Below are 26,639 nucleotides of genomic sequence, written 5' to 3' on the forward strand. Positions count from 1 at the left end.
CAAAATTTATTGTGAATGGTAGTGGCCTCAGAAGTTACAAAGAGAAAAGCAATTGTGCTGTCTTCTAGGAGTTTAAAAAAGATTCTAAACAAGACTAACGGTAGATAAGGGGCTCTGAGAAGGTATCATGAAAGTAAGTTTCATGAGGACAAAAGAAAAATTTCTGCCAAAACTTTAAATATAGAAAAACTGATATTAAGCAGTTTTCCCTCAGTTGAAGAATTCTGAATCAGTAGCAAGTAAGTTGAGTGTTATTTGTGATTTCTAGACCATGTCACAGAAAATCTTATATATTATGACATTTGTTTATTACATAAGGAACCCTTACACATTCCCCGCTCAAAACCCAAGAAAACACCAAGATGCAACAGAAAATATACCTGGGGACAGACATGACTTTGGACTTAAGACTAGGGGTAAAAAAAAGTGAAAAAAGTAAAAGAAAGTTAAGAATTAAAGTTAAGAGAGATGAAAAGTTCTTTGGGATTTTAAGTAGAAGCAAGTGCTAGAGATCTTTGAGAAAAGTTAAAAGCTGAAAATGAGATTAATCCTTTAGACACAGAAATTTTGGTCTTCACAATCATTTTAATACTTTAAAGTCTTAACACAAAAGTCTTTTGACAATCAGAGAAGGGCTTCAGAGTGGTTGCTACAGATAAAGCCTGAGAGAGCTTAATTCCAAAAGAAGAATATTAATGTTCACTGAGTACTTACTAAGTTCCAGGCACTGGGCACTTTATACACATAACTGAATGCTACCCTTGCTGACATTTTTAGTAAATAGGTATTAAAATCTGTGTTGTAGGGACGAAAGGCCTGAAGAGGGTAAGTAGCCTATTCTAAATAAAGAGCTGGTGAACTGCAGAGGCACGACTCATCCAGGCTGCAAGACCAATGCCCCTAGAGAAACAGGCAAAGTTCAAACTATCTCATCACCACGACTCTATAAACATGGCTAATGCATCACAACTAGAACTTTGATCAACAATACACTTCAAAGTTAGGCAACAGAATATCAAGTCTAATTCATGACACAGGTCACACTGTATTTACAAAAAATACAAACTGGAGTAGGAGATTGAGAAAAATTATGTAAAAGTAAATGCTTGGTTTTAAAACAGTAGCACTTTACTGGTTTTTGACACTTTTGATATAACTGTGCTTAATATTATAGAAGATCTTTTGTTTAAATAAAGTTTAAGATTTGACAAAATTTTAAACATGTTTGGAGGAAGGGCATTTGTAAATATGGAGAGTACATCCAAAGTACGTAGGGCTTTAGCATCAAAGGAGACCAACATTAGCTTTAGACAAACTATGATGTGCTATAAATATTTTACAAAGTAAAACTCTTTAATAGTGTTTTACAGGTATTTACAATTTGTAGCTGAGGACCTTTTCTATGAAGCATGGAGTTGGGCTTAGAAAAGTTAACCTTGTGTGTCAACTTGATTTGACTTGTGAACATGTGAGGCCTAGCACTTCCTTGCTTGTTATTTCTTAAGTTCTTGGTCACTGAATTAGAACCTGTTAAAAATGTAACACATGTACTTAAAAATGGTTAAGATGGTAAACTTTATTATGTGTATCTTACCACAATTAAAAAGTAAAAAGTAGCAACAGATTTAAACCCAAATGTGGACCCTTTCCTTTGTCCTGTACTGTAGTGTAACAGTACAGTTTTCTTCATGCCACCTTTCACCTCCTAAACAATTAACCTAGTAGATTAAAAAGCCTGTCGGCTTGTATTTAAAATATCTAGTTCTACACATATTCAAACGTTGTTGTTCTCCACCGATGTCATACCAAGAACCTCCATGTGTGATCATGATTACCTTTGGTTATAATTATTTTGGACTTTCAGCTCTTTAATCTAGAGTTTTATGTCTGAAAAATCTATACTTTTATAAAAGTAATTAAACATTTACCACATTTATGAAATTAAGAAGACAGCACTGTTCTAGGCTGCAGGCTCTTCCTAGAATGATGGAGATGACAGACATGGGGTACTGCTGGGACCTGGGGTCCACATGTTTATATATGTTCTACTAAAAGGATGATGTCACACAAACAGTAAAGTTCACTACCTTAGATAACAGAATTTTAGCCTAATTTGCCAATAATCCTGCTCTTTGTGATGGTTAATTTTGTGTGTCATTTTGAGGGGGCCAAGGGACGCCCAGATTAAACACTGTTTCTGAGTGTATCTGTGACGGTGTTTCCAGATGATATTAGCATTTGAATTGGTGGACTCAGTGATTCAGTTGCCCTCCTAAATGCTGAGGGCCTGAACAGAACAAAAGGCCGAGGAAGGAAGAACTCGCTCCCTTTGCCCTGACTGCTTGAACTGGGACACCTCATTTCATTTTCTCCTGTTCGTGGACTGGCATTTACATCGTTGGCTCCCCTGGGTCCCAGGTTTGCGGACTCAGGCTGGCTTTCTAGGGTCTCCAGTTTGCAGATCGTGGGACTTCTCAGCCTCCATAATTGTGTGAGCCAATTGCTCATCATAAATCTCCTTTCATACCCAATTGGTCTGTTCCTCTGGAGAACCCTGAGTAATACACCTTCTGACCTTGGGCAAATCACTTGGCCTCTCTGTGCTTCAGTTTCCTAAGGTGTAAGATGGAGAGTTTGATGATTCCCAAAGCCCCAACCACAAAAGCCACTCTATGATTCTATCATTCCACAGAAAGGAAAACATCTCAAACACCCTGGGCAGAACTTATAAACACAGGACTTCTTCTATAGATTCATGTATCCATATAGCAAAGCAGAATTAGTGTGGTTAAAGGAATCTCATTATGTCAACATGAATACTAAAATCAAACATTTGAAAGCTGCAAAAAGTCTAACTGATAATTTAATAGGTCTTTCATTTTATAGAGCAGGAAACTAAAACCCAAAGAAGCCAAGGAATGTGTCCAAGGTTTCAATGCTCATGGAGATCAGAGCTGGAAGAAATTTTACAGCTCGTTTAACTCAGGATTCTCAGGGTGGGGGAGGTGGGAGACTAGAATTTCCGAGGGGGGCTTTTCTAAACTTTTATCTTCACTCTCAATCAGAATTACTCCTGTTTTGAAACCCACTATCACTGAAGCACATATATCGGGACATTAAAAAAAGGTTAATAATCAGTGATTTAGAGCTTAGTCTTTTTGTTTTCCAGAAGGGAAAACTAAGATCCAGAGAGACTAAGACCAGGTCAAACTGCAAATTGGACACAGAACCAGAACTACAGCCAACCCACCGACCCACTCACTTAACCATCACAGACTGGTCCAGTGGTCACTGAGGGCCTATAACATGCTACACTCTGTTGCTGTACACGTGTGGGGATGGGGTTACAGACAATAAACGGGATAGGTACGGCAGATGGTATTTTTCAAAGACAGTCCTGCCACTCCACATGCTCGCCTGACAGCATGACTTGACACTCCTCCACTGAGAGAAGGAGGTTAAGTTCCCTTTCCTTGAATGTGAGCAGGTTCTGTAACTCCCTTGACCAGTACTTTGACAGTGGAAGTGACATGGCATGACTTCTGCGGCTAAGTCATAAAGGCCATATGGCTTCTGCCTGGCTCTCTTTTGGGACTCTTGCCCTTGGAATCCAGCCACCATGTTGTGAGGAAGCCAACTCTACATAGCAAGGCTGTGTGTGCATGTTCTGGATGACAATCTCAGCCAGGCTCCCAGCTGACAGCCAGCATCATTCTTAAGACGAGTGAGCGAGTGAGTGATTCCAGGCCTCAGCTTTTGAGTCTTTTATAACTGTGGAGGTTTCTCTGTAAGACATGCCCAGTCTGAATTCCTGACCCACAGAAGCTGAGAGTGGTAATAAATAAAGATTATTGCTTTAAGTCACTAAGTCTTGGGGTGATTTATCATGCAGCGTAGATAAATAATATGTAAAGTCCTTGGGTTTATAGTCTTAGATTCCTCGATTTTCATTTCTACTATTCTGCCATTCCACATTCCCTTCCATAGTTCATGGTTAAAGTGAAAGGCCATCACTTTTTAAATGTTTCACTCTAAATTTGAAACATGATTTTCCTGCCCAACGACTTACCCTTTGTATTAGGAGATAATATTAACTGACATCTTTTTGGGGCTTACAGCCATGCCCAGATTTGAAGAGCCCAGCAGGCTTTATCAACTCTGCCTCTTAATTGCAGTATGTGGAATGCCTTTGCCTAAAAAGAGCACTGTCATGTCCAGTCAGGGCTCTCAGCCTGTATGCCTGCTGCAGAAATTTCACAGAACATCTGCATCGTGGTTGTACTGCAGGCATGATATCCCATGGTTCCATCAACACTCCTACATCCTTGCCCTAGCCCAAATCACCATGGGGCTGCATTCTGGATATTCTCCATCCAGCCTCTCACGCAACTTCAAGGAGCTGAGATGCCACATGTTTTGTTTCAGAGCTGGTGAGACTAATGATGCCACTTCAAGTTCAGAATAGCTCATGGCCATAACTGAATTGTATGATGCTGATAACTCGCTTGAGAAGGCTCATGTGACATCTGCTCTAAGACCCACGGCCATATTGAAGATCTTCATTTTGGATTAGTCTGATGCCTGGTCAGCACACCTCTGTCATTCAAGATATGATGGCCATTTTGAACTGATGTCAAAAGGTTACCCAATAATTATTCAACTATGTCTTACACAGGTGACCAAATTTACCTTCTGGCTCTGGTGACTCATGGCAACCTGTGTGGTAAGGTTTCTCTGCTGGAAATCATGTGAGCTCATGCTGATTTATGGGCAGGTTTTACTGGTAATACTAATAATTCCTGTTTCTTTGATGTAATATATTGGTAACTGTGATTTACAGACATTGAGAGGTAGACAGTTATGATAACAAGACCCCTTCTAAAGGCAAACGAAGTATTGAGTCTTTGCCCCTGAGATGCAGGCTGTCCTGGGGCCTGAATTCAGAGGGCCTAGATATGTACACAGAACTGGTTAAAAGTGAAGGTGAGGGGGCCAGCCCTGTGGCCTAGTGGTTAAGTTCAGTGGACTCTGCTTCGGCAGCCCGGGTTCTGTTCCGGGTGCAGACCTACACCACTCATCAGTGGCCATGTTGTGGCAGCAACCCAAATACAAAATAGAGGAACGATGGCACAGATGTTAGCTCGGGGCAAACCTTCCTCCTCAGCCAAGGAGAAAAAAAAAAAAAAAAAAAAAAAGCCAAGGTGAAGAAACCGGCTTCGTCATCTCTGTCTATCTTGTTCTTTCTGTCCTGCCAGTTTTAAAAAGTCCTATGGTTTTCTTTTACAATTCTCAAAAACACAAGGCAATTCAGTTTTGATGGGGTCAAATTTTATCCTAGAAAAATCTGAGCGCCAAAGGACTATGAAGAGCTGAAGGAAACTAAAAATATGGAAAACGAAGATTTAAAAGCATAATAAAACATTCGACCAGCAGATGGCAACAGAGGACTTTGTGAGCAATTCTGGCAGCCATGTTCTGAAATGCTGGAAGCTGGCTTTTAACGGCTATTGTATAAGTGATTTATGTATTTGGATTCTGCTCAATGTTATATATGCATTACTGAATAAAACATTCACAGTGTATTTTCCACCAGCAGCTGAGCTCCAATTCCAAGCTTCTGAGTCCTAATTCCCAAGGCTCAAAGGAGCCCCTGACATCAAATTGCTTTCCTCCCAGAATAGTCATTTCATATCCCAGAAAAAGAAATGTTTAGAGAGAGAGGGTGAGAGAGATCTGATGTGACCACATCATTAGAATGGCTTACCAAGTATGCGTTAGGAAAAGCAAATGCCTGTCAGATGGCTTCCTAAAGGCAAAGCTGCCCAGGGCTTCCCTGAGCTCCAACTGCTGTTGCCTGGATTTCCTCCATCTTGCTCTCCTTTGCTCAGCACCACTGCACTGATAGTCTGGGGTGAGAGGGGGCTAGCTTCAGCATGGACAAGGAAAAGGAACAGCTTATTTGTAAGAAATATGTCAAGTATATAAAAAAAGTGAAATTCTAATACTAATAATTAATTCATGGGGCTTTTCTTCCTGTCTTTTTCAGAGAACCCCAGCTACTCATAGTCATGGGGGCTGAGAAATCTCTCCAGCATCCCAAACACTGAGTTAGAACTGTCTGGCAACAGCAGGCATGTGTTGCTTGCTCTGAAGGCTGTGGGGCCATTCCTGGCCAAGCCTCTGCAATCCCTTCCCACGTGGTTTCTCAGGTGACTTCTGAGGCCTCCGAGGCCTGATGCGCTGTGATGCTTTGATGTCCCACAGTAAGAAGGTAGGAGCCACAGAACTGCTAGCATAAACCCAAGGTGTGATTCGGCTTGGTGGGGTGGCCCCCAGACAAGGAAACATACCTCCTCGAGAATGTTTTTGAGACAGAAAGGCAGGCTCTACCACCAGGCTTAGAGCTGAAAGATGTTTTCTACAGAAAGCACAGTGAGACAGGCCAATCCCTGTGGTAAATGCCAACCTACCATTTCAAGTACACAATCAACACGTTCGTATTCTGGCTTTAGTCTCTAATACATCATATTAGTTGAAGTCTGAGGCAAGCTTTTCCTGCTCCTTCTCATAATTTGCCTCCCTTTTTGTCTCTCTATTTGAGCAAAGGAAAGGAAATGTAGTTATGATAAGCGGAGATAATATTATTTTCATTTTGCAGGAGAGGAAAATGAGGTTTACAAAGACTAAGAAATGTGCCTGATTTCACACAGCTAGTAAGTGGTGGAGCCAGGACCAAAATAGAGCCAGAACTAACACCCAGAGTCTGTCTGACACCAAAGTCAATGCTCCTGATCACTATGATGGTGACGGCTCCGCAACGGCTAAGGCCCTCCTGCCCACAAAGTGAAAAAAGCTTCATCTAAAGGGAAAGCAATATGACCCACGTCATTATAGGAAAAAAAATCGCAGGAGAGATGGATGCCAAGGAGGATAAAAGAATAAGCATTTCATTTCTTCACTCCTCATGCATATTGATAGGAAACAGTATAAAGCATCAATAAGGCCACCAATATGTCTTTAATAAACACCCACCAGATGTGCTCTCATTTATACCCATGGCTTCACGACCAATGCTACAAGAGTACTGACTGTTAAATCTATATTGCTAGACCAGACCTATCTCTTGAGCCCCCAAACCAGCATATTCAGTCTTTAAATTATCTCTAGAGTTCATTCATCCTTTCCATTTGTACTGTCACCTCGTTCCCTCGCTCTCAAATGATCTCTTGCTTGGATTAGGTCTTCTACCTGGACACTATGCCTCCATTATCAACACTCTACAATTAATAATTTTCCTTACTGTAATTTCTCTAGCACACAAATCTGATACTATCACTTAACTGCTTAAACTATCTTAATACGCTCTTGGTGCATATGGTGCTTGTCACACTGCCTTCATTCCTGCCTGGCCCATTAGACTGCGAGTGGCTTCAACACAAGGTGTGTCTCACTCACCCGTATACTGCTAGCCTGTCCGCTTAGCCAGTTTAGCAGCATCTTTCCCCTAGTCAGCCCCAGGAAACAAATACCTGCGAAGCAAATGAATTGTGCCAAGAGCTGAGGGGGCCTTATTAACACCCTGCCTGAAAAAGATTAGATCTTACTGGGAATGAAGAGGCCTGGGCATTCACATGACATCTCATGTCATCTCCTAGGTGGGTATTGTTGTTCTCATTTTTTATTAGTGAGAAAACTGAAATGCAGAGACATTAAACATGGTAACTTATCTAAGGTCACAGAGCTGGTAAAGGTAGAGGCAGGATTCAAACCCAAGTGCTTGCTTAACCACTACCACTAGGCAATACCTGGAGTACTTGGTAAACGCAGGTTCCCTGGCCCCATGCACTAAACCTACTGTGGTTGAGACCACTGGTTGCCCATTCCACAGTTGCTTGTTTTTCGCTTACTTCTTTCCCAACAAAGCCCCAAATTCTTCAGCCACCTGTAAGCTTCAAGGGAGGGAGGCCTCTTTCCAGCCCCATGGTGTTGATCTTGACTGATCTAAGTCAATCATGGTCTCAATCTGCCTAACAAACAGTTTGGGTACAAGCATGTAACACAACTCTGGTCAATGTAACTAGAAGGGAGGATGGCTGGGGCCTTGTGGAAAAGGTTTCCTCACTCTGAAAGGAAGACATGAGCCAAGGACTTCCCTTTTTTTATTGTTGGACATTGCCAAGCTGGAGCCAGGAGGTCTATAGGCCACTGAATTAACCAACCTAGGACTTGTTGTTACGTAAAAATACTATGCCAGGTATTCTTATGCCAGAGATTTGCAGAGAGAGAGAGACCATAAAAAATGGTCATTTTGGATCAAGTTACCGAAAAATGGAACAGCACATGAGAAGATAGCGTGGAGATGGATGGAACGATCTTGCCACCATTTCTCCTCCCAGGGGCAAGAGATGAGTCCCTACGGCCTACAAGGGGCCATGACTGTTCGTATTACTGAGTGGGTTTGAGGTTTATGCTTTAACGATGCTCCTAATTGGGTGATAGGTAAGTTTTGCTGTGATGTTTGTGTTTAAGACCAAAATATTTTTTTTTCAGCAATTTAAAATTTATTTATGTTCTATGTGAATTCCTTTTATTACCTTAACAAAACAAGGATGTGTGGGGTTTTCTTAACCAGTTAAACCAATTCCAGAGGAAAAGATGTGCACTTTGTCTCATTGATATCGTAACATTTTAACCTGGATTTGGGGCAGATAATTACAGTAGCTGATTAGGCTACCTAGGAACAATCACTTCAAGATTTTACCCAAAGTGCTAGTGACCAGAGGCGGATGAGTGTCCCTTCTCCCTGAGAACTGTGTATCAATGGAGGTTATGATTTAAACTGTGGGTTATCAGTGTCCAGGAAGCAAAAAAAGTCCTTGGGTTTGCTTAAACAAATTTTACATATGCTCATATGACTATTTGTTTTATAAATCTTTGTTTGAAGGAGGACAGGAAACAGAGATACAAAAATTCACAGTCAAAAATATTTCACTGCAGGTAGGTACAGCTTGTTCACCTCTCCAAGTGCATAACTTCCCCATGTTAGCAAGTCAAGTCAGGCAGCAGTGAACTGGGGGATAAATTGTGTCCTTCTGTTTCACCTCTCCTTGTGATGCTTTGTTAAACCAAATTCACCTGGAAGTCTCAGAAGCTCCAGGTCTCACTAATGAGCTGCACTGATAGGAGATGACTGTCTGACTTTTCTTTTGTAAATGAGTTGGCAGCTGAGGTTGCAGAAACTTCCCTCCCATGTGGACAGAGCGGCTTGGAGAGGAGAAACCAGGACAAGAGGGTTTTCAGTGACCCTTAGACTAAATGCAGAAAGACAATCCCTGTCTTCTGATAGTTCCTAGAATGTGCTAATAAACTCTTTAGCACTCAGGGTCTTTGCACAGTCTGTCTCCCTCCGACCTGTCCTTCCTCACCCTCCTCTTAACTCACCTCTACTCATCGCCAGGTCCCCGATTAAATGTCACTTGCTTAGAGAAGACATCCTTGACTGGTGTCCCTGGTCTTCCTCCAAGGCAGCCCTCCTTAACAGCGCTTAATTCAGCTTGTTGTGATATATTCATTGGTGTGCTTATTTGTTTACTGTCTGTTCTCCCTGACTGCCAGCTCCTGAGAGAAGGGACTGCACCTGTATTGTTCACTCCTCTGTGCCTTGCACTATACTCAGCAGGCATTTATTGGAAATGTGAAACACGAAGGAGAAAGAAAGGCCTTTACAAGCCCAAAGCTATGAGATACTTGCAGTTTAACAGGAGGATAACATTACAGTGCCGTAATGGGCCATGCGAGTTAGAAGTTGAGTATTAGCCTTGATCTGTGCGCCTGAACAAGTCACTGTGCCTTCTAAGTGTTCTCAAGTACAAAATATGGATGAAAAAATAAGAAAATTAATTAGTTATGGAAAAGATCTATTTTCAGATTAGTTGACAGGTAATAACCTTTACCTAGCGAGGAGACAATGCACGTACTCACTCACTCTTTACAGCAACCAAGAAATCAACTCTCCCAAAACTATATCAACAATAATTACTGAAAATGACATCCTCTTATTTGAAATAATTTTCCATTTATGTGAATGACATATAATAAAATAACTGCTAATTAAACCTATAAATATACATATAAATATTACCTTGTCATTTATAATGTACTTCCAAGTGTAAAGTTAAATGTAAGTTTTGGATTTTTTACAGAACTCAGGTTTCATCTCTTAATCATCTAGAATAGCTCCTTTAACAAAATTTCACTATTTGACATGACAGTTGTTTGTTTTATAAAACTGTATTTGAACTTGAAATTTCGTATTAATTATTACATTTTTTTAGGGTGGTAGGATGGCACCACATTTCAGATAAATGATTGGGTAATATTTAGCTAATTTAGCTTTCTGTTGGATGTATAGTCCTGAATGCTCATTAATAATTCATTGAAACTTCACTAATATGTGTGATAAAATGTAAGTGAAATAGATACTAATGTGATATTAAATAATATTAAAGGTATATATAAAATGAGGATCATAAGAAAATGAAGGTCTGAAAGAAACTATGCTATGGGGAAAAGCACACTAACAGACTCCTGACAAATAGAAATGGAAAGCAATAGGATATATTGGAATATATGAGGAAGCCATTTGCTGTAAACTCAATTCGGCCTGACTTTGTTTTTTCCAAAAGGGCCTGACCGTGGCCATTGAGCATGCATTGTATATCTGCTTTAAACATTTACTATGGCAAGAACAAATGCCCTTAAGATAAAGGTGTAACTTCCCCCCACTTGGCATTTCCTTAAGCATCTTTCCTTAGGCTAGGAACTGATTGCTGTGCTCACCTTTGACCACCCAGCTCACCTGTGACCACCCAGCTCGAGACAACAGACCTGCCACCCTTCTGTGTTCACTGAGACAGCAGACCTACCTGCTGTGTCCATCAATCGCTGTGCCGACAGAGCCATCTCGCGACTACTGTAAAAGGGACATTTCAATCATATGTGAAACATCCTTTTTGGGGGTATATAACCACACTGTACACCCCACTTCTTCAGTGCCCTTTCTTCCTTTGGGAAGAAAGGCCCCGGGCCATGGTCCTCACATTTCAGCTCAGAATAAATTCTCCAAATTTTCATTTATAGATTAGTTATGGATTATTTTCGGTGACACTCCGTTAGCAATTTATGGCCGTTAGCTCATTAACTCTCAGGTCCTGAGGATACAGGTCTCAAGGATGGTGTCTGGCTTATTATCTCAGACACTGAAATGGAGACTAGGGAGATATTAGGTGGTTTAACCAAGGTCATACTGCATGTCACAAAGCTGGGATTCAAACCTTCTTAGATGTCAATGTCGGGTTTCAAAGTCAGCTCAAACCACTGTTTGTCCTTATTGCCTCTCCTGACATTCTCCAAGTGTTCTTTGTTGGGGCAGGGAGGAAAGAACCATAAACTGCAATGAAACCTTCAGCAGCCCAATTTATCTAATCTATTCGGCTATTAAATATCCCAGGGGGCCAGCCCTGAGGCCGGGTGGTTAAGTTCGCAGGCTCAGCTTCAGTGGCTGGGGGTTTGCTGGTTCAGATCCTGGGCACGGACCTACACATCACTCATCAAGCCATGCTGTGGCAGCATCCCACATAGAGGAACCAGAATGACCTACAACTAGGATATACAACTATGTACTGGGGCTTTGGGGAGAAGGGAAAAAAAGAGGAAGACTGGCAACAGATGTTAGCTCAGGGCCAAAAAAAAAATTCGAGGATTGTAAGATACACTAAGGTTGGTGGGAAAAGTAATCTAAAAATCTTTGTATGTCTTATGGAAAAAAATGTAGCCCTGAAGTCTTTCACTGCTGTGGAGATTAGGATATCATAGGGCTTCTTTTTTTTTTTTTCAAAGATTGGCACCTGAGCTAACATCTATTGCCAATCTTCTTCTTCCCAAAGGGCCCCCAGTACATAGTTGTATATTCTAGTTGTGAGTGCCTCTGGTTGTGCTCAAAGGGCTTCTTATATCTTAAAGTAAGATCAATGAGTGGTCAGAGCTTCAGATAAGCCTTTCTCTGAGCTATGATTGGAATAATAACACTATGAGACAATGGAAAATTTGGAGCCAATGTTCCATTGAAATTAAATATAAATATTTAGAAATGTAAAAATGAGATACACAATTGCATTTAAAATCATACATGTGCATGCACATGCATGCAAACAAACACACACACACAGGGTGTATGAGCCATTCCAAGGATATGTCATCTTACTAGCTCATCACAGTACTATGTTTGTCACTCCTATAAACGACTCCCTAAAGGTAAAACATTCATCACTTAAAAATAATGTGAAGAACTCCAGGACAAATGTAAAAAGGGCAAATGTTACATATCAAGCTTTTATGCGCAGAAGCGGATGAGCACAGTGGCATGCCTCTGGCGTCCCTGAGTCCTGCTGACTTTCAGACATTCGCCCTTCTTTCAGGATACAGTAATATGGGGTACTGAGAGGCAGTAATGTGCCACAGCCCAGCTGTTCTACTGTGAGCATGAAGAATCCTAGCACATCAGTAAAAGCTCAATGTGCAAGCTTTGTGGGAAGCAGGTGATTTCATGGTAGTGAAGCAGCACGTTGTGGAAAGTCACTCCATTCTCAACCTTTACTCTCGAAGTTTCCAGTGGCAAATTAATAAACAGAGGAATCAACAGTGTCTACCTTCCTCACAATTCTTTCTTTCAATTTTTTCTTTCTTTTTCTTTCCCTGTTCTGTTTAACCAAGTCTGGAGACCTGAAGGCCATCAGACCTGGGCTCAAGCCCCAGTTTTGCCATTTACTAGTTGGTTAATTTATTTAACTTTGCTTCAGCTCCTTCCCATGTAAAATGGAGAAAATAATGATACCCACTTAGCAGGGATGTGAGGACTGAGGTATGTAAAACCCTGAGCACAGTGCCTGGTACACAGCAGGCTCTTCATAATTGTTAGTTATTAGCATAGGCATTCTTTCTCTGCAGTCTCTCCTGCAGCCATCGCAAAAAGCGTATGCGATACCAAATGTGCATGTGCTTTGTAAACAGTAGCATGCCAAACTCTTATTAGTTCATCTCAACTCCCAGCTTCCAGGTTTCCCCTACGAAGGCATGACTCCTGCATGTTCTGGCTCTGACTGCTTTCTTGAGTTCTAGAACTGCTGAAGAAATCTCAGCATCTCAGGAGTCCTCATCGTGTCTCTCAAGTCTGCTCCTGTTTTTGGGTTTGGTTTCCTGATGATACCACCTTTATGAGACTGCCACAGCATTCTCTTCAGTATCACCTTCTCTTCCTTCCTAATTTTGGATCTTAAATTTAAGCCCCTATCAGCTCATTCCTGCAGTAGCTCCCCAACCAGTCCAGATGACTCCTACCTCATCCCTGTCCACATTAGTACTCACAAGACATGGCTGGATGTGACCTCGACTTATCTAACCTCTTACCCAAATCTGGAGTAGCTCCAAAATGCCTTTTCTATAACTCTCGAATCTCTGTCTGACCCATCTGCCTTTTCAACCTGGCTTACCACCACACTTCCACAGATATTGCTAGGGCAGAGAGCATATTTAGGGGTTCCTACCTGCCTACTGCTTTCTCCTTCCAGTGTCCTTGCTGCAAATATTCTCCCCAGGTCACCTATGCCAATTCTACCCATTTTTAAGTCCTTGAGCAAATGGCTCCTCTGCCAGAAAGGGCTTATGCTGCCCCAAATGGCATATATTATCTGTTATTATCAATTCTCCTAGAATCTTTTCAGGAGGCAACATGGTCTAAGAGAAAAAGGATGGGCTTTGAAATCAGAAAGGCTTGTCTCTAAATTCTGGCTCAATATACTAGCTGCACAACTAGGGACAGATTACTTACTCTCTGAATGTTTGATCCCTTATCTACAAAATGGGATAATAACACCTACCTCACAGAATTATTGTGATAACTAACTGTATATAAAGTATTAACTACAGTCCCTAGGGCACACAGAGAGTCTTAATAAACATAAGTTTATCTTTCCATGGCCTTCTCAACTGGTATTTGTCATTTTCACTTTCTGGGAGAATTATTTTTGACACCATTTCATTTCCCTGGCTGGATGGTAAGCACCAGGAGGCAAGTCTTTATGGGGCTCATTGCTGCCTTCTCCACAGCATCTAGCGTAGCCCCCTCAACATAGAAGGTGATACAAACATAATGAATGAAAGAATGAAAGTATGATTATAATATTCTTGCCAACATGAATCACTGAAATCATTGAGTATAAGAACTGGAAAGGACTTTAGAAATAAATCATTAACTCAATTTCATTTTATATATGAGGAACCTATGTAATCCAGAGAAGTTAAGTCACTTGCCTATGGTTAGTATGTAAGTAAACAGTGGCAGACTCAGCTTGGTGGTTCTCCTGCTCCACCATATTGCTTCCCTGATCAACGGGACATTGCTGGCAGATATGTGATGCCAAAAGCATTTCTTAGGAAAATGTTACGGCCCATATAACTTAGGCCACTTGGGGAAGCATCCACAGGAAATCAATAACCTGTACTCTGAGAACGCATCCATAGTATCTCAGTACCTGGCATGACATAGTAGATTAAACAAGGAACCAGAGCTGGCTTTTAATTATCTTAATCCTTCTAATCTAAAGAAAAGTATATCCCGCTCTACCTTTGGTAGAAATGTCCAGTGAGAAGGCAGGGATGACAGGGCAGCGGTGGAGGTGTCCGGCTGCCCTCCTCTAGCTCACACCGTTACGCTGCCTGTTCTTCTTCCCCGGGTTGTTCACCTCGTCTGCACCCTTCCTCCCACAGTCCCACCCTTCAAACGGTCCTGTTTCCTCACTGCCTGAGTTGACTACTAGCTAGTCTCATAACCCAGCTAGAACTTACATGCTTAATGGGAACAGTTCTCAGGTAACGAGGGATTACTTGTGTCTTTCTGGAGAGGGCCCTCCTCTTTGGGTCTACTCTATTAATGGCTGAGTATAGTTTTCAGGCTGTGTCAGAAGACTATGTAATCATGTTGCTGGGCCAACACTCTGCTCACTGCTCTTTGAGGATGAACCTGCTGGGGAGTGGAGAAAGGTTATATGATAAAAGTATTTAGGATTTCATTTATCTCTAGATAATACACGTAACAACTAGGGGGATGTCCCTAATAGGATACTTAAGAACCCTTGGGCTCTCAGGTTCCTTACATGAGGCGAGTATTTGCTTAACTCTGCCCCTCTGTGGTACCACCATTGTTACAATATGCTATGTTTTCCAGTTATGTTTCTGTCGAACCTTTGATAACCTAAAACACAACTAAGACCCCAGGTTACAAAACAGTGGGTTGGTGGAGAAGCCGGACACTGGGAAAATAAGAAGATGAAGTGTTACCACGGGGTGTGACCTTGGGTAGCTCACTTAACCTGAGAGTCTCAGTGTCCTCCGTAAAAGAGAGGGTCATCAATAATACTTGTGTTAGTTTCCCCATGATGAGTGAAGGTGACATAAAACCACGTGAAATATATCCTGATACTCTTGGCAAACCTGTGATTTTCAACTGGGGACGCTCACCAAAACCATCTCTTAAAAATACATTCTGAGAAGTAGTCAAAATTGAGAACCACTGTTACACGGTACTCAAGAAACGTAAGGAATTACTGATATTTTTAGAGCTGTTTGTGAACACTTGAATGAAATGACCATATATTCTGCGAATACAGAAAGATACAAAAGGAAGCTTCTAAGAATTCCAAAAGAGAAAAAGAGACCTTATCCCTTAGAAGTAGAACATCCCAGATAAAAATGCTATAAATTACAGGAATAAGGCCTGAGAACACCCTATACAGGGATACATGTCTGATTCTAAATTTCAGGTTCTTTCCTAAATCCAGTGAAGAAAATTACCTGCTAAATGTTATCATAAATGCAGGGGCTACAATTTTTGCCTAAGCTATAGAATAAACCAAGGGAAAAAACCCCCATAAATATTTAGATATTCTAAATCTTCAAGCCATTAATTTTAATCAATATCAGGCTGGAAGTTTTAAATGACTTTCTACTGAAACTACCCACCTCCATCAAGTAATTATCAGAAATATTGATTTCATTCCATACATTCAATCTTACAAGTTCGTAAAATATTAGCCTATTAAGGTAACATAAATAATGTAATTTAGGGGCTGGCCAGGTGGCATAACCGTTAAGTTTGTGCACTCTGCTTCTACGGCCCAGGGTTCACTGCTTTGGATCCCGGGCATCGACCTACACGTCACTTACCAAGCCATGCTGTGGCAGGTGTCCCACATATAAAGTAGAGGAAGATGGGCATGGATGTTAGCTCAGGCCTAGTCTTCCTCAACAAAAAGAGGAGGATTGGCAGCAGATGTTAGCTCAGGGCTAATCTTCTTCTTCTTCTTCTTCAAAAAAAAGTAATTCAGTGTAATTGAGCAGCAGAGGGAATTCCATAAAACACCTGCAAATTGGGTCTATATAAGGAAGATTTTTGATATATCAGTGACACTCCCCTCCCCAGTCTGCAAACCTAAGTGTGGGGTCGGGGGAAGGAGGTTAGAAAGGGTGATAACATAGCAGATAGAGAGTAGTGCGTAGGACCCACGATCATGCTGCACACAGACGAAACATCAGAAAAAAACTCCAACATCTCATTTTATAGATTAAAATAAATCAGACTCACAAATGTACGGTAATGACCCAAATTACATACTTAGTGTTAGAGGAAGGCATCAGAATCCAGGTCTGGGACTTTTTACAAACAACGTCACTGTAACAGAATAGTTGGTTGAATGGATGGATGGAAGGAAGAAGAGTGACACAGAAACAGTGCTTCTTTTCTGTACAGAATCACTGAATCTGTTATGTGGCCGACCGCTAGACTGATTGCTAATCCTACTATGGAAACACAGGGTAGCTTTTCAGACTCCATCTTTACTAGGCTAATAACTTCTCTGCTACCAAGATCACATGCACAGGATGGAAATTATGGATGCTGGCACATTCTACCATTTTTCAATAACTGAGTCTCAACAGCTGTGTATGTGTGTTTGGGGGGTGGGGAGCCATATGTATACATTATCATTTAGTGATCGTACACTTTTGTATCAAGATGTCATGGAATCTACCAGAAAACTGGGGTTCTAATACTGGTTCTGCCATTACTTTGTTGTGTAGAGTAAGGCCTGTTTTATTAGCAGCAAAAAGTGGCTAACAGCCTTTCCCAGCTACTGTGAAGGTTAAAATGATAATCTATGGGAGAGCACTATAGAAAAGTTTAAAGCATTAAGCAAAGTGAAGCAAAGATTTTCGGTATGTTATAGCTCTCAGACTGTGTTTCAAGTATTATACATGCTCCCTGTGAAATAAGTATCAGTTGAGTTCTATGGCTAAGAAAAAAGGGCAGAGAGAAAATCTTGAGATATCTTTGGGGCAGGCTGGACAAACCAGATGTTCTTATCTCAAACTGAGTTCCCCAGAGGTAACCATATAGATTTATAATCTTGGTCAGAGTATCAAATTCTTCAATAGGACTGTGTCATTTATCTTCTAGAGCATTTGTCAAAACAGGAGGCAATGGTAAAGAATGAATAATCCCTTATCAAATCCAAGATAACAAAGCTATACTGCTAGCTCTGAAGAGGAAGACTGCTCCAGAGACACAGCCTAAACTCAAGACGAAAGGGAGCGTCCACATGCCAGGCTCAGAGCCCCTTGTCTGCAGAGTGGCACACAAGGCCCTGGGGGCAGCTGACTGCCCTGGGAGAGGTGCTTGGACCACAGGTGCCTGCTGATGGCCAGGCCTCCCCATGGGGGGCAGGGATACTCCAAACTGAAGGAATGGAAGCAGTTATTTGAAACAGAGAGTCAGCCACAGGTAGCAAAAAGAATAAGCCGGGGGGAGAGCAAAGATGGGGCAGCAAAGTGATGGGAAAGGTGAACTGCTGAAGCTGCCGCTACATCTTGAAGGACTTCCAGTCTCGGTAAGGCAGGACAGGTGAATGCTGGGGCTGTTTGCTGAGCTGCCTCATTTCTCCAGGTGTTGTTAGAGTAAACCCCCATCCCAGATCTGTTCCGTGCAACCCGAACTTCTGAACCTCTTATTATCTGTTTCATGCACACAGAAATGGCCTAAGACAGGAGATACTACACGTCTCCTCAGGGAGAGAAATCCTGACTTCTCAGCTTGCAAGCCTAGATTGTCTCAAATCACAACAAACATCACAGTAATACCACAAGACTTTCTTCTAACCTCTCACTCCAGCCTAATTCCATCTTTTTAAAAGAAAAAGAAAAAACAACCTTCCAGCATTTTGAACTTTGCCTGGTGAATAACAATAAAGTGACGCTGAGTCCACCTTCCAGAACTTTCTGCTTTAACTCAGATAAATAGCACAGAACTGCAAGTTAGAGAGTTTGTGACCCTTACAAAACAAAGAAAACACATTCTTCCATTCTCTTAAAATCATATGGATATTTGCTCATTGATAAAGAGATACTCAGTGAAAGCGCACAGCACGGAAAAGTATTTCCCCTAAATCATCGAGAATAACCTAGTATGGCAAAAGTTCCCATTTAATGCCTGGATTTTATTTTATGACTGATAATTTCACCTACAAACAAAGATTTAAGTGAATAAGGACTTAGGTATCTGCTAAGGACTATGATGCAGTCCTCTGATTATTAGTACTTTATTACCAGGCTCAGGCTGCAATTTCTTTACTATGTGAAGGTAGATACACAGCAACTATTTCTCACACGATCAGATATTCACAGCCAGTTGACATTGTAAAATGTTCTTGGTATGAGCTCTGCAAACAGGAAGCAACTAAACAGCGTCTAAAGTTAAAAAAAAAAAAAAGGAACACTGAAATTTTATATTTACAACAGTATATGTTTTAACTAAAGAAGAAATCCTGCAGGTGACTTTAAAATAGAAACAACGCAGCAAAATCCCCAGAGGCGGCATCCAGCAGTGAGATTGGTTTTCACTTCACCTGGCTTAACTATGAAAACAGGAAGGATGGCTCCCGATTTCTCCAAGATCAACATATTAATCCATTTAAAGAAATGCCACCCGAGGCCTCTTCTACTTTTCCATGGAAGATAGATTTAGTTTGTTCTTGTTTAAAATTGAATGTCTTTCTCAATTTTAACAGCGCCTGAGCCAGAGCAGGGTAACATGAGTTGGATTTAAATCAAGCCTGTGGCAAAGCCTGCAGTGAGAACACCCAGCCGGCGGCCGCGGCTTCAGCACAGCCAGCAGGCCTGCTGCCATCCATGACTTCTGATGAAAAGAGGATGCAGGTCTTTGAAAAGGCAGGCGGCACTAAACTCCCAGGCAACACCACCACAAAGCATACCCAACTCTGTTTACTACTGGGACAGAATCAGAGAGAAGGGGGAAAAAGGAAGGACAAAGTAATCCCCGTTCCCCACAAGTTATATACACATGTATGTGCGAGTGTGTCTGTACTTATGTATGTATGCAAGCACATGTGTGCATTCTGTATGTGTATACATGTGTGTATGTATGGATTGTGTGTTTATGTACGTACTTACATACATATGTATTTATATAGATCCAAGAGTAGTCAGTATTTCAAAGTATTTCAAGAAGCATGAGCAAATGTGGACAGAAAAACCTTTGGCAGATACTTGTGGCAACGAAAATTTACCCTGAACATAATGTCATAAACTAGTATTAGTAACAATATTGTTTCCTAGAACACTTGCCACAGAGTGAGATAAACCGGCTATAGGGAGGGTGCTTTCCTCTGTCTACAGCTCTTGAGGTTATGCTCCTCCAGCACAAGTCTAAATAATTATTGCCATTGTCTTTGCTAGGTTGGAAGAGGGTGAAATCTGGAAGAAGCAAAGACTTCTAGAGGCAACATGCCCATCAGTCGGAGTGGGAGTTTTTTAAAGGTTCCTAATTTTAGAGAACTGTGGGTGGGAAGAAGACCTTGGCCCCCTCACTGTGCAGGCAGGTTCGGAATGCGAAACTCAGGTGGGTCACATCGGGAAGTGGGAGGCAGAGAAGTTCTAGTGCCACTGCAAGGGAGAGTCATGGAAGGGTTTTCAACAGGGAGTGACCTCAGCAGATCTGCATCTGGGCAAGAGACAGGCCACAGAGGATGAGGCTGACAGCAGGTGTCTACTCACCCGGCAGAAATGTGAGTACAAAGGCAGGTCAGTGTGCAGTTTGGAGAGAGGTGTACGCCAGAGACATGTATCTGGGTGTCACCACCACTCAGGTCATACCTGAGGAGGATGGTGAGTGGAAGGGTAGAAGGCCAGACTACAGTGATGCTGGGGCAAGGAGATGAGTGAAGAAAGGAGGCCACAAAGGGGATTGAGTAAAGTTGAAAGGGAAGTCAGGAAAGTGGGGGTATTTCAAAAACAAGGGCAAGAGAGTTTCCCAGAGAAATAGGTCAACATATTGTCAAAAGCCAAGAAAGATCATGTAAGATAAGGGATGGAAATTTATTTTATTATAATTCATTCATTGTATTTACAAAGAAGAGGTCACCAATGACCTTGAGGACGGCAGCATTTGAAATAAAACACTTTTTTTTCTTTTGAGGAAGATTAGCTCTGAGCTAACATCTGCCACCAATCCTCCTCTTTTTGCTGAGGAAGACTGGCCCTGAGCTAACATCTGTGCCCATCTTCCTCTACTTTTTATATGTGGGACATCTGCCACAGCATGGCTTGATAAGCGGTGCTAGGTCCGTGCCCAGGATCTGAACCAGTGAACCCCAGGGTGCCAAAGCAGAGTGTGCGAACTTAACTGCTATGCCACTGGGCCAGTGCCATCAAACACTTTTAATGGTTCCTTACTGCCTACCATGCAAACCCACCTCAAAGTCTCTCTCAAAGAAAAGCTGTCTTCCAGCCATCGACAGGTGAATATACGTTAGGTCCTAGGCCTTCCCATCTTGACACTTCACTCAAGAATTTTCCTTAAAACTCATACCTATCTTTACACCCACTACAAATTATACCTCTGCTGCGAAGCTCCATGGGACCTCAGTCCAAAGTTCTTGATACCTCCTTTAACTTCAAAAAGTGTTTATCTTAATATCACCACAGCCACGCTCATTCAGCACATGTGCAAGGTCTTGGAACCTGCTTTTCCTGTTGCTCATCTATTTCCCTGCGTCCCCATTTCCCCTCCCCTACATGGCTTTCTCATTCTACGCCATCATCTTTTCCTGGAATGTTTTCTTTCTTTTTATTTTTTTCCTCCTGGAATCCCCTCTTTTCTTTTAAACTTCAGTTTATAACTGATCTTTTCAATAAAGAAGCAGTTCTGCTGACCACCCATCCGCAAGGAATCTTATTTCTCTGGACCCCTTTAGCTTAGTGACTGCTATTTTCATAACTCACAACAGTCAATAGTACTTTAATTTCAGGTATATCCATTTGTGTGCGTAATTTTGTCTCCTTCCTAACCAGACTCCGAGCTCCTGGAGAAGGAGCAAACCACAGGAATTTCAGTGCCTGACAGGCCTGGGTTCCACTCTCTTGGAGTGGTTACTAGCCTCACTGAATCTCCATTTCCTCAACTGAAAAATCGAGGCCAGAATGCTGAGTTTGGAGGCGTGTGGTTCTCAACCAAGTCGAGGTACGAAACGGCATCCTGCTTGATGTCCGACTTATGGTGGCAATCACTATTCGATACTCCCCTTCCCTTTCTCTGTCTCCAAGTCAACTGGGCCATAAATTTACAGAGATGAAAATACTCCAAAGGAAAAAAAAAAGGGAGCAAATGATTTAGATCAGAAAAATGGAATTCCAGCAATGGCTGAGCCCTGTATTGATAACACAGACAGTTACAGTCTAACCTCTCTGGACTCCAGCTCTCCTTTCCCGTTACACAGATGAAGAATACGATACCATTGGTCCTGTCCAACCTACTGAAAATGCCGAGAAGCTGCATGGGATCATATATACAATATAGCTAAACCCAGAAGGAGCTGCTAAATTATGGAGTAACCAAAATCTTCCAAATTATAGTTAACGGTATATAAATTTATATCTTTTATTCAATAACAATATCCTGAGCTAGTGAATGACAAACTATGTTAGGAATAAGAACCAGGTTAGGGGGGCCAGCCCCGTGGCTGAGTGGTTAAGTTCGCGCGCTCCACTTCGGAGGCCCAGGGTTTCGCCAGTTTGGATCCTGGGCGTGGACATGGCACCACTCATCAAGCTATGCTGAGGTGGCATCCCACATGCCACAACTAGAAGGACCCACAACTAAAAATACACAACTATGTACCTGGAGGCGTTGGGAGAAAAAGGAAAAATAAAATCTTAAAAAAAAAAAAGAGTCAGGTTAGGAATATTAGATTAAAATTTTATTTCCTGTTTGCTCTTTGGTTGGCAGAAGAGATGGGTAAAGGAAAGGAAGAAATATAATTAGTTAAATGATAAATTAGTAGAATTTACCTTTAAAAGTTTTCCTTTATTTGCTTTTATTTAGACTTTTTCTATTTCATTGTTTTCAAACTATTGTACATAAACTTTTTTCCCCAACATCTCACAACCTTAAGTAGATTACTAGATGAGTATAAAATAATCTTAGTGGTCAGCATTTGGAATAACATATGGAATCAATTAAAGCAGTATAATACAAAATATTAAAATATGATATATCCATTATTTTTGGTTACTGAAGAGGAAAGCAAATAAGATATTAACCACTGAAGAAAGCAGCTACAAAAGGTGGTATGAATTATGTAAAAAGGTTAGTGATGTATTTTTATTACAGCATATCTGTATTCACAATGGCATTTAAAAAATAAAAATTACAACTGCCTCATCACCACGTTTCTCATTGGAAGAAGCTGCCTGAGCTTTGTGCTCTCATTGTATTGATGTATTTGAGTTACAATCATGAATTCTTAATCAGTGCGGTGGGGCTGAGAAGGATGGAAGGAAGACAGCTGCATGCACTAACACTCGAGGCCTTTCTTGTTTGCAATAGCATTCTCCACCGAGCTAGCACTGCGCGCGCACCGTCTTCAGTGAGCTCACGGGGTAATTAGGGAGGGTACGACATCTTTCTCTTTGGAAAATCTGTGAGCATATTCTTGAGAACAGAGTTTTACCATTTCCTGTTAGTCATTCCCAGGACTCATAATCCCTGGAGAAGAACTGTAAAAAGAACAAGTACCCCTCCTCCCCAGTCCAGCCCAAACATCAATTATGCAGTGCACCAGGGTTGCTCTTTAGGGCAATCAGGTATTTCAGTCTTTGCTGTGCCGACTCAAGCACCAGCACAGGTCTCAGCCATGCCTACACGTCACAATCACTCAAGAGCTTTTAAACCTCCCAGGGTCCAGGTGCACCCTGGCCCCCAGGTATCAGCAAGTTCTTAGAGCTCTTCAGATGATTCTAATTAATCAGCATGCATTAGAGCAGTGTTTTTAACTTGGTCTTGTATCAATTTCACACCTGTTTCATTTACCTAAGAAACAAACCATTAAATCTTCAGCTTTAAGAAATTTCCAAGCACAGCACACAAAGGGCCTCCTTACTTCATTCATCCCTGCCACTTACGGGCCCCTTCATTATTTCCCAAAAGATGACACCAGTGACCAGCAGTAGTGAGCCTGAGTGGCTCTGGGTCAGGGATGAGATATCCATAGCTTAAAGACTGGATTCTGTGTTGTGTGTATGTGTGTGTGCATGCGAGAGAGAGAGCGAGTGAGCAGGGGAGCTCTGTTTGCTCACATTTCATGGGAATGAAAAAGCTTATTTTTTTAGGATTATAAGTATGTGTGAAACCATCTGGTGTTTCCTGCTGTTGCATCCTTTAGATTCTGCATGTTTATATGTCCATGGCCCCAAAACATCACGAGCCTAAAACAGTAACATTTAAAGGATGTGTTTTAATGTAATCACACATATTATTGATGTTTCATTAAGCATACTATTTTAGAATGTCAGTAGTAGAAATATTTGAATATAAAAGTAAAGAGAACTGACAAGAAAAAAGGAGGAATCATTTCACGTTAACTGGCCATCTCGGTATCACCTTTTGTGAAGAGTATTCAAATTTTTGTATTTTTATACTTTTACACATTTTTAAAAGTTGATTTCTTTTAAAAAATTGATTTGTAGTTCTTTATATATTCTGGATGTGAATCTTTTTTCAGATTTTTCTCCCATTCTGCTTTTTCCATTCTCTTAATAATGGTGCTCTTGACACCATAATTTTAATATGGCCCAGTGTATTTTTTCTTTTAAGGTTCATACTTTTTGTGTCCTCTTTAAGAAATCTTTGCCTACTCCAAGGTAATGAAGATGTTTTCTTTTGTTTTCCTCTAAAACTTAAATTTTTTTACCTTTCCCACTTAAATCTACAATCCACTTTTATGTATGAAATGAGGAAGAGGTCAAGATACTTTTCCCTCCAAATAGCTATCTGTGTGGCTGAACTTGACTTACTGAAAAGGCCAGCCCTTTCCCACTGCACTGTGGTGTCACCTTTGCTGTAAATCAGATGCCACTGATTAGTCAGCCTAGCCTTGTATCAATGCCACACTATCCTAATTACCGGAGCTTTAGAATAGGTATTATACACGGTAGTGGAAGTATTCTAGCTTTCTTTTTTTCTTTAAGAATGCCTTGGGGGCCAGCTCGGTACTGTAGTGAGGTTTGTGCGCTCTACTGCGGCGGCCTGGAGTTTGCAGGTTCAGATCCTGGGTGTGGACCTACACTGCTCATCAAGCCAAGCTGTTGTGGCGTCCCACATACAAAATTGAGGAAGACTGACACAGATGTTAGCTCAGGGACAATATTCCTCAAGCAAAAAACAGGAAGATTGGTGACAGATGTTAGCTCAGGGCCAATATTCCTCACCAAAAAAAAGAGAAAGAGATGCCTTGGCTATCCTTGGTCCTTTGCATTTCCATGTTAATTTTTTAATGAGCTTCTCAGGTTTTGAAAAAAAAATTGCTAGCAATTTGATTGGAATTGCATTACATTTATACACTAATTTGGAGAACACTGATAACTTTATAATATTGGGTATTCTGATTTATAAACATGAAATATCCCTCCATGCACAAATACATAAAAAGGTGCTCATCTTCATGAGTCATTACAAAAATTAAAATGAAATCCACCATATGCACTAGGATAGTTCAAATGAAAAAAGACAGAAAACATTAAGTATTGGAAAGGATGTGGAACAACTGGAATATACATTGTTGATGGGAATGCAGTCTGGTACATCCACGTTGGAAAACCACTTGGCAGAATCTATGATCTAGCAATTCCATTCCTAGAATGATCACTCATTAAAAGACAAGTACTGGAATATTCATATTGGCAGTAGTCAAAATAGCCCCAAACTGGAAATTACCCAAATGCCCAGCAGTAGTAGAAAGAATAAATAAATTTTGTGGTGTATTCACTCCATGAAAAAATATACAGCCCTGAGGACGAACCATCCAAATTAGTATGCAATAATATGGGCAAATCTCAAACAGTATTGAGCAAGAGTAGCCAGATTCCATTTATAGAAAGTACAAAAACAGGAAAACCAATTTATGTGAGAAGTCAGCATGGTGGTTAGTCTTGGTAGGGTATAGTGACAAGGAAATACGAAGGCCTTCTGGAGTGCTGATAATGTTCTCTTTATTGATTTGGGTTCTGAGTACACGATGTTTTCAGTTTGTAAAATTACACTGAGCTGTACTCTTAAGATATTGCACTCATGATATTGATATTTATGTTTTAACAAAAAATGTTTTTAAAGGGATACATAATTGGGTTTTTCATTTTAAAACTGATGCCTCCTCATCTGTTCCTCCCTGGTCCCAGAGCATTTATATGACTAATAACCTAAAGGGAATTAAAAAAAAAAATACTAGAACCAAAAAAGAAAAGTTGTATGCTCTACAGAAGCTTTCAAAATTGGAAATTAGTTTAAATGCAGTACTATTGGGTAGTATACCTTTCAACCAAGACTGCTGAACTCTTTGTAAGCATCTAACTAGAAACATTTTCTTTACCTTTTTTTAGGTGAGAAAATAGAGAAATAAGATATGAGACATTTCCAGTTTCAATGAGTTTGTCTTAACTTCCCATTCAAATTGACACTTATTATTCCTACCCATTAGAGTGATTTAGCAATAGCTCTGGCATGGACACAAGTGCGTCTGTATTTATTTTTCAAAGAAATGTAATATCATGAAAAATGAACAGCGTCTTTAAGGGTCGCTTTAGCCATCTTTTTGTAGATTAGTTATGCTAATATCTGGTTGTCCTAATTTGTTTTTCTGTAGTTGTGTGTCAACACTAAAACTAATCAGTGGATGCAATTACAGAATTCCAGGAGACTCATTTTTAGATATGGTACAACAAAACTTCCCCAAAACTTGTAATAAATGCTGGCTTATTTCCTTTTACTCTATTTCTAGAAAACATGCTCCTGCGATTGAGCCTTGTATTTCTATAATCCAGTAACTGAACATTTAAAATGAAACTAAGGATTGTGGGAAAAGCTGAGATTGTTTAACAAAACCAGTAAACCAAAAGGCTAGATGGATAATTTTAGTTTTTTTAAATAAATTATAAAATTACAATACAATTATAATTCAAGTTTG

At 40.8% G+C, this 26,639-nt stretch overlaps 1 protein-coding gene across 10 annotated transcripts in view; it reads right to left on the bottom strand.

Annotated features, from left to right (window-relative positions):
• LYRM4 (LYR motif containing 4) overlaps positions 1–26,639 on the bottom strand; it is a 192,593-nt gene that overhangs the window by 55,792 nt on the left and 110,162 nt on the right. The window lies entirely within an intron of this gene.

Source organism: Equus caballus, chromosome 20 (genome assembly GCF_041296265.1).
Source record: "Equus caballus isolate H_3958 breed thoroughbred chromosome 20, TB-T2T, whole genome shotgun sequence".
Lineage (NCBI taxonomy): Eukaryota > Metazoa > Chordata > Mammalia > Perissodactyla > Equidae > Equus > Equus caballus.